Consider the following 9,252-nt stretch of genomic DNA (forward strand, 5'->3'; position numbering starts at 1 on the left):
AGGTTTTACAAGGTTCAGTGGGAGCATCACACCGAAGAGGAAGCGACCTGGGAAAGAGAGGAATTTTTAAGGACAGCATACCCAGAGTGGTTTTCCCAAGCAACCAAATCTCGAGGACAAGATTCATCCTAAGTGGGGGAGGTTTGTGACAGCCTGGATTTTGCCTTCTCTCTTTTGCCGGACTTGTCTTCTCTCTTCTTCCAGACTTGGTTTTTGCCTTGATTTTGCCCTGACTTGATTTGGATTTTGGAATCATTTCAAATGAACTTGTCACTTGGGCATATCCTTGACTTTCACCCAAGTGACCTATCTACTTTATTCCTCTGATAAATCCCTAAAATAATCAAATGAATATTTTTCATAAAAGAAAAATACTCATTTTTCTCTCTGAAATTCCATTCAGAAACTTGTGCCCCAAAGCAACCCCAATTTTTCTTGCCCAGAAAAATCTGAAATAATTCCTGAATATTCTTAGAACCTTGGCACACCTTCCCATGCAAAAATATTGCATCACTTTTTGGAATATTTTTGCTATAGCAAATCATTTCTCTTCTGGCCCAAAATTCCAGTTTGTACAACAAGTACATCTTCCCTTGATTTTTTTGGCCCTGATCTTTCATGAGCTTAAACACCCCCCTAAGAAATCCTAAACCCCAGGAGATCAGCCCTAATGGCCTTCTAGAAGATTGCTTAACTTGGGGACCAAGTTTCTGGTCAGAAACTTGTCAGCTTAGTCGAGTCCAATCTGGTCGGCCTGGGTATGAGCTATCACCACTCCTAGACTAAACACTGCATGGATGAAAGCGTAGACAAGGTTTGGATGCGGCTGGGCGTCGTCTTGACCATGCCAGCGTGGTGACCGCGTGAAGACACGGCGCCTGGCAACGTCTTGACGCGCTCTGGCTGGCGCTTTCCTCTCTGTTTTGCGCGTGCTCGTTCCAGCGCTCGCCGATTCCTGCCGCACCGCACCTACAACATCGACCCATCACTCTTGACCTCTTCCTGGCGCTCGCCGACGCCAAAGCCGCCGCAGCAAGCACGGGCACGTCGTGGACAAAATCCACAGTGCGCGCGTGTGCTTGTCCGCTTCCTCCACCGCCTCCTGTGCTCGTCCGCAAGCATGGGCAAGCTCCTGCGTCGACGCTGAGTGTTTGTCCCCCTCGCATTGGAGCTTTTCATCGCCGTTCGCCGCGTGTCCAGAGAGCTCCGGTGGCGACACGTCCCCCCCTCGCTCCGGCTATATATAGCGCTCCCCTCCTCGATTTCTAGCCAAGCACCACTCCACACCACCTCCACGAACACGTAGACAAGCAGTAGCTCGGTCGGGCAGGCCTCTGGCCATCGCCCCGACCAGAGAACTCTGGCGACCCCCGCAGCACGGCCACCACTCTCCGGTGCCCCTCGAGCTCAAGCAGCTGCTCGGGCGGGGCATTGGGGGTCTGCTGGTGCTGCCTGGACGCCGCTGAGCCCTCAGAGCCGCCCCTAGCCGTCGTCTTCAATCTCTCCGGTGAAACCCGTCCGCCACCGAGGCTTGCGAGCTCAACCGCGAGCAGCTCCGTCCACCCCACCCCAAGCCACGGGTACGGGCAGGTGCACCACGAGCCCAGCTTCAATCCTATCCCTCTAGCCTAGCCCCAAACCCCCTCGTCGCTGGCGTGAGCTCCGTTGAAGCCCCGCCTCTCTCTCATCTCGCGCTCCCCCCCCTCTCTCTCTCTCTCCTGACGCGCGGGACCCACCTGTCGGCCTCACCACTCACGCCCGAAGCGGTACGAGTGGAGGCGCCTTTTCTGTTTACGCCTTCGACGTCACCCCCCATGATTTCTGTTTACTTCAAATATTATTCAGAAATTTGACTAAAACTTTGACCAGCCACCATTTCTAAACCATAAGTCCAAATGATTTGATTCTTTTTGCATTGTCTTTGTTTCAGAAAGCCCTAGCAACACACCGAAAGGTGGATTTTTCCTTGCTGCCTAGAATTTCGGGTGATTTTCAGAATGTGTTTTGATAATTGTTTTGTGGTTTAAAATTCTTTTCAGAAGGAGAAGCTTGTCTTGAAGCAAACCAAGAGGGGTGTGATCCTCCTCTTCACTAAGGCAAGCCACACCAGCATTTGGATGGTGTTATTTCAATATCTATGATTTTCTACTTGAATATGAGTTCTTATTTGCATTTAAAATTTGATGAATAGATTTGGTTAATTATTAGTTATTTTATCATGCTTGATATGCTTGTTTTAGTTACTAGTTGAATGCATGAACTTGTTTGGTCAAGTAGAATAAGATTTTGCACTAGCCATATTGTTATGGCAAATAATGAAAGTTCTTTTATTAAGTGATACTTTTATTTAAATGATGAACTAATAAAAATATTGCTTGATAATAAAAATGAGTTATAACAATAGAAGTCTTGATTCTAAGTATTGCAAGATAATTATATTGTTAAGTTTTATCCATGATTATGAGTTGATTGCTTTGCATGATGAGTAGTTGCATCATTATGCCATTATATCATATTTTTGATAAAAGTTTTTATCAAAGTTAAATTTGATTAAGTTCAACTTGAATATGATGTTGATCACATCATGGTGCCACTGAATCGGGGTTTTATTCAATGCGACCACATTTACCTTGTGGGAAGGTCTTGATTCGGTCTTTTGTTGTGACTCTCACCGGTGCCTCCCGCGAGGGAAGGTTATGGGCGTGCATACCCTGGCCCGGTAGGCAGACATAACCTTGTGTGCTCGTTTTTGTTTTTATGGTACCTTGTCCCCGTTTGGGACCGTTTTGCCACGACGGTGGCCGTTGGTTTCTTTGGTAGACACGGGGCCACCCAAAACCTAGCCCTGAGAGGGAGTTGGTCGGAGTGGCCGGGGAGAGTGCATGACAAAGGGAGGGTTTCGTCGGAACGCTTTGGTCCACCCGAATGGGAATGCGAGGCCAGGTGTTCCGTAGTGTGGGTAAAGTGCGCTACCTCTGCAGAGTGTATTTAATCTATCGATAGCCACGTCCTCGGTTATGGGCATAACTCGTGAGTAAGTCACACCATGGATCATCTTTTATAGTTAATCTTGCAAACTAAAATGATTGTTGTGATGCATTGTGATTCATGTGGTTCATGAACTCGGGAGTTGTTCATGAGTGAATGGTTTCAGATGTGACCCCGGTATGGTCACCGTTTGGTTAAGAGGTAACCGTCTGGTAAGCGAGTCCGTTGGACTCAGTGCATGTATCGTTTGTGTTGCATCAGTAGTAGTTCTTGCATTGCATTAATCTGATTAAATATCATGATATTGTCTGTCATCGTGCTTATGTTTATTGTGAGCTTGCAAGTACATTCAATGTACTGACCTAGCGTGTTATGCCAGCTTTCAGGCAAGTCGGTTCGCATTGGAGCGCATCTCGCATCTAGGTCGTGTCCACGTTGGTGTCCCTGTGCTATGGAGTTCCACTTCGCCGTTCTTCCGCTGCCACGTAGTTCGTGTGATCGAGGCCCCGTCATGTTCATTAAATAATGTATATACTGTCTAGCAGCACCTTGCGTGTCGCTTGGCCTCGTAGCTCGATGTAATATCAGACTTATGTAATCCGCTAGCATCAATAAAGTTGTTGTTTCTGTACCATGTTGTTGTGTATTGCCAGAAGACTTGATCTCTGGGCTGGCAATGCAAGGTAAACTGGTTGCTCTGAGCCGGGGTGCCATATTTTGAGATATGAAGATGGTGATATTAGAGTCATGCTAGTTGAGTAGTTGTGAATTTGAGAAATACTTGTTCTAAAGTTTGTGATTCCCGTAGCATGCACGTATGGTGAACCGTTATGTGATGAAGTCGGAGCATGATTTATTTATTGATTGTCTTCCTTATGAGTGGCGGTAGGGGACGAGCGATGGTCTTTTCCTACCAATCTATCCCCCTAGGAGCATGCGCATAGTACTTCGTTTCAATAACTAATAGATTTTTGCAATAAGTATGTGAGTTCTTTATGACTAATGTTGAGTCCATGGATTATACGCACTCTCATCCTTCCACCATTGCTAGCCTCTCTAATACCGCGCACCTTTCGCCGGTATCATACACCCACCATATACCTTCCTCAAAACAGCCACCATACCTACCTATTATGGCATTTCCATAGCCATTCCGAGATATACTGCCATGCAACTTACCACCGTTCCGTTTATTATGACACGCTTTATCATTGTCATATTGCTTTGCATGATGATGTAGTTGACATCGTATTCATGGCAAAGCCACCATTCATAATTCTTTCATACATGTTGCTCTTGATTCATTGCATATCCCGGTACCCCGCCGGAGGCATTCACATAGAGTCATATTTTGTTCTAAGTATTGAGTTGTAATTTTTGAGTTGTAAGTAAATAAAAGTGTGATGATCATCATTATTAGAGCATTGTCCCATGTGAGGAAAGGGTGATGGAGACTATGATTCCCCCACAAGTTGGGATGAAACTCCGGACGAAAAAAAAGAGGCCATAAAAAAAGGCCCAAACAAAAAAAGAGAGAAAAAGAGAGAAGGGACAATGTTACTATCCTTTTACCACACTTGTGCTTCAAAGTAGCACCATGATCTTCATGATAGAGAGTCTCCTATGTTGTCACTTTCATATACTAGTGGGAATTTTACATTATAGAACTTGGCTTGTATATTCCAATGATGGGCTTCCTCAAAATGCCCTAGGTCTTCGTGAGCAAGTGAGTTGGATGCACACCCACTTAGTTTCTTTTGTTGAGCTTTCATACACTTATAGCTCTAGTGCATCCGTTGCATGGCAATCCCTACTCACTTGCATTGATATCTATTGATGGGCATCTCCATAGCTCATTGATACGCCTAGTTGATGTGAGACTATCTTCTCCTTTTTGTCTTCTCCACAACCACCATTCTATTCCACATATAGTGCTATGTCCAGGCCTCACGCTCATGTATTGCGTGAAGATTGAAAAAGTTTGAGAACATCAAAAGTATGAAACAAATGCTTGGCTTGTCATCGGGGTTGTGCATGATTAAATACTTTGTGTGATGAAGATAGAGCATAGCCAGACTATATGATTTTGTAGGGATAACTTTCTTTGGCCATGTTATTTTGAGAAGACATGATTGCTTTGTTAGTATGCTTGAAGTATTATTATTTTTATGTCAATATTAAACTTTTATCTTGAATCTTTCGGATCTGAACATTCATGCCACAATAAAGAGAAAATACATTGAGAAATATGCTAGGTAGCATTCCACATCAAAAATTCTGTTTTTTATCATTTACCTACTCGAGGACGAGCAGGAATTAAGCTTGGAGATGCTTGATACGTCTCCAACATATCTATAAATTTTGATTGTTCCATGCTATTATATATTCTGTTTTGGATGTTTAATGGGCTTTATTATACACTTTTATATTATTTTTGGGGCTAACCTACTAACCCAAGGCCCAGTGCAAATTGTTGTTTTTGCCTATTTTAGTGTTTCGCAGAAAAGGAATATCAAACGGAGTCCAAACGGAATGAAACCTTCGGGAGGATTATTTTTGAACAAACGTGATCCAGGGGACTTGGAGTGGACGTCAAGAAACGAACGAGGAGGCCACGAGGCAGGGAGGCGCGCCTGCCCCCTGTGCGCGCCCCCCACCCTCGTGGGCCCCTCGTAGCTCCACCGACCTACTTCTTCCTCCTATATATACCTACGTACCCCGAAACCATCCAGGAGCACCACGAAACCCTATTTCCACCGCCGCAACCTTCTGTACCCGTGAGATCCCATCTTGGGGCCTTTTCCGGCGCTCCGCCGGAGGGGGAATCGATCACGGAGGGCTTCTACATTGTAACGCCCACGATGCGGCTATATCTCCCACGTGTCGAGGCACGACTTAGAGGCATAACCGCATTATGGTTTTGTCGCAAGAAGGGTCATCTTCACACAATCCCATGTAATGAACAAGAATGGGATAAAGAGTTGGCTTACAATCGCCACTTCACACAATACATAAATATAATTCATACATCATCCAAATACACACATATAGACCGACTACGGTCAAAATCCAGATGAAAATAAGATAACCCCAAATGCTAGATCCCCGATCGTCCCAACTGGGCTCCACTACTGATCATCAGGAAAAGACACATAGTAACGACCACGTTCCTCGTCGAACTCCCACTTGAGATCGATCCCATCATCTGCACTGGCATCATCGGCACCTGCAACTGTTTTGGTAGAATCTGTGAGTCACGAGGACTCAGCAATCTCACACCCGCGAGATCAAGACTATTTAAGCTTATAGGAAAGGATGGTGTAAAGAGGTGGAGCTGCAGCAGGCACTAAGCATATATGGTGGCTAACATACGCAAATGAGAGCGAGAAGAGAAGCAACGGAACGGTCGTCAACTAGCAATGACCAAGAAGTGACCCTGAACTCCTACTTACGTCATTCATAACTCAAACCGTGTTCACTTCCCGGACTCCGCCGAGAAGAGACCATCACGGCTACACACACGGTTGATGTATTTTAATTGGGTCAAGTGACAAGTTCTCTACAACCAGACATTAACAAATTCCCATCTGCCTCATAACCGCGGGCACGGCTTTCGAAAGATATTACCTTGCAGGGGTGTCCCAACTTAGCCCATCATAAGCTCTCACGGTCAACGAAGGATAAACCTTCTTCCGGAAAGACCCGATCAGTCTCGGAATCCCGGTTTACAAGACATTTCGACAATGGTAAAACAAGACCAGCAAAGCCGCCCGAATGTGCCGACAAATCCCGATAGGAGCTGCACATATCTCGTTCTCAGGGCACACCGGATGAGCAGTCCGTACAACTAAAACCAAACCTCAAGTTTCCCCAAGGTGGCGCTACAAAGGGCTCTAGTTTGGACCAGCACTCAGAGGAACACTGGCCCGGGGGTTTAAATAAAGATGACCCTCGGGCTCTAGAAAACCCAGGGAAAAGGCTTAGGTGGAAAATGGTAAAACCAAGGTTGGGCCTTGGTGGAGGAGTTTTATTCAAGGCAAACTGTCAAGGGGGTCCCATAAATCACCCAACCGCGTAAGGAACGCAAACTCAAGGAACATAATACCGGTATGACAGAAACTAGGGCGGCAAGAGTGGAACAAAACACCAGGCATAAGGCCGAGCCTTCCACCCTTTACCAAATATATAGATGCATTAATATAATAAGAGATATTGTGATATCCCAACATGTCCATGTTCCAACATGGAACCAACTTCAACTTCACCTGCAACTAGCAACGCTAAAAGATGGGCTGAGCAAAAGCGGTAACTTAGCCAAACAACGGTTTGCTAGGAAAAGATGGTTAGAGGCTGACATGGCAATATGGGAGGCATGATATAGCAAGTGGTAGGTAGCGCAGCATGGCAATAGAACGAACAACTAGCAAAGCAAAGATAGAAGTGATTTCGAGGGGTGGTCATCTTGCCTGCAAGGTTCTCAGAGTTGTCAAAAGCTTGATCCTCGTAAGCGTACTCAACAGGTTCCTCATTCACGAACTCGTCTCCCGGCTCTACCCAAGACAAGAACACAAGCAACGGAATCACAATCAATCACGAGAAATGCACAAGCAACATGATGCAAAACATGTATGATATGCAAGATATGATATGCGATGCATATGCGTGCTCCGGAAGGAAAATGATGAATAAGGCAGTAACTTGGCAAACCAAGCATGCCACTGGAAAGATGAGATGATTTTGGTCGAAATCGATATAAAGATCACCGGAAACGGATGCACGGTTTGCAAATGGCAAGCAAAACAAGAATGACACGAATCTGCGATTAACAGCATGATAGCACTTAGAATGCAACAAGAAACAATGCTACAGCACTCCAACATAGCAACAAAGCATATGGAAGTAATCTACAGGAGATGCTTGACAAAAGATGAACACTGAGCTACGGCTAGATCACAACATATCAAGCTCAAACAAGCATGGAAAAAGTGCAAAAGATATCAGGTTCACAGACTTGGTGAAATTACTGGACATGGCAGAAACAGCATCAGGTAGCAATGTTTAGAGCATGAAATCAACATGCTACAGGAATTTAACATAGCAAAACAAGGCATGGCAGTATTTTACTAAATGCATATAACAAAAGTCCCTTACTGAACATAAGCCAAAAAGGACCAGAAGATATGATGGCACCCATGTAAACATAGCAAGTTTCGTTAACAGGTTTCAGACTTGGCAGAAAACAGAGCATGGCAGAAACAATAATATGAAGGCCTCTTGGTGAGCTTGATGCACTCACCACAAAGCAATGCATGAGAAAAAAAGCATACCTACAGTAAGATGGCATGTTTATGAAGCTATCCATGGCAAGAGAAAATACATGGCATGTATGGATCAACTACAATAAGCTTGGCAAAATTGAATAACACGTAAACAATCTGCCAGAAATATTTTATAGCAAAAATAGAGCAAGATTGAGTCATGCTACAGTACACCATGATTGCAAACAAGAGCAGGAATGGATCAATTACAACAATAGCTACAAAACATCCTTACTGAACATCTCCAAAATATGCATGGATCTCTCTGTAGCATCAAGTTTACATGGAAACAAAATAACAGCAGACAAAGACTTAGAGAATTCACTAAAGTCCCTGAAATCAGAAACATTACGGAGCCTAGTTTGCATGCTTGTGCTAGTCACCACAGACATCACAAAAATACATGGCATGCACCACTAGAAATATGGAATGGCATACAACAAAACACATGTAGAGCTCATGACCATAAGATGCACAGATTAAATGATACAAAAATAACAAATCTCCAAGTTCTGTTAAGAACCAGCAGATAACAGCAACTAGCACTCTTGCACCAGAGATTTGGACATCAAGATGGCCTCTAATGAACATGGTGCAATTGAACAAAATGTAGAGCATCACGATACGAACAATTTTACATATTACACGCGCGAAACGGAGCTATGTGCAGAGAGTTATGCAATGATGAACAGGGGCATATCATGTGAAAATGCAAAGACTTGGGGAAATTTTAGGGTTCGGGAAAAGTCAACCGTAGGGTAGTCTTCCAGATCTGATCGAGGAGAGGGTGCTCGGGCTCGGGCTCGGCCGCCGGAGCTTCGAGGTCGCCGGCTCGAGGGAGGACGAGGGGGATGGCGAGGAGGCAGGAGAGGAGGCCGGCGGGGAGGAGGCGCGGTCGTCGGCGGGCGGCGGCGCGACGACGGCGGGCACGGGCGACGAGCGGAGC

This window comes from Triticum aestivum, chromosome 6D, assembly GCF_018294505.1.
Source record: "Triticum aestivum cultivar Chinese Spring chromosome 6D, IWGSC CS RefSeq v2.1, whole genome shotgun sequence".
Lineage (NCBI taxonomy): Eukaryota > Viridiplantae > Streptophyta > Magnoliopsida > Poales > Poaceae > Triticum > Triticum aestivum.